This window comes from Fukomys damarensis, unplaced genomic scaffold (assembly GCF_012274545.1).
Source record: "Fukomys damarensis isolate Sample0158 unplaced genomic scaffold, DMR_v1.0_HiC HiC_scaffold_30, whole genome shotgun sequence".
In the NCBI taxonomy this organism is placed as follows: domain Eukaryota; kingdom Metazoa; phylum Chordata; class Mammalia; order Rodentia; family Bathyergidae; genus Fukomys; species Fukomys damarensis.
In genome coordinates this window covers 5021730-5022336 of record NW_022900942.1, presented here as the reverse complement: position 1 = coordinate 5022336, position 607 = coordinate 5021730, and positions in this window count along the sequence as shown.

Here is a 607-nt window from a genome sequence, read left to right as displayed (position 1 = left end):
TTTTTTTTTTTGTTTTTGTTTTCATTGAACCAAGTGCAATGCATCAGAGTTTTCCTATCTTTGTATGTTAAGAGATTGTTAAGAAAAAATTCTATTTTTGTTGTAATGTCCTCGCGGCTCTGGGGACGCTAAAAGAACTGGGCCTGCCCCGCCTTGCGTGGGGGGTAACGAAAGCTGAGTGTTTTTCCTTTTCTTTTTTCTTTTTTGGTTCGTTTTGTTTTATTTTTTAAGTCGTTTTCCTGCGTTGACGAGGATGATTTGGGGATTTTGTTTTCTTGTTTGATCTCGATTTCAGTGGTAGGGCTGAAGGAAACGTTCATGTTTTGGATTTTTTAAAAAACACACCTCGACATTAAAAAACAAAACAAAAACAAGATCAAAAAGGAAAAAAGGACGAGAGAAAATTATTTTTAAGATAAACATAAAAACCCTGGTGCTTCTTACATTATAAAGTACGTTTTAAAAAACCCACAAACTATTATACATAAGTTTATGATCAGTTAAGTATCCTGCACTTGTTAGGAACAGCATATCCCTTCCTTGTTGAGCTTAACGGAACGGGACGCGGCGTGCGCCGGCGGCGGCGCTGCTCGGCCACGGGTCTCCA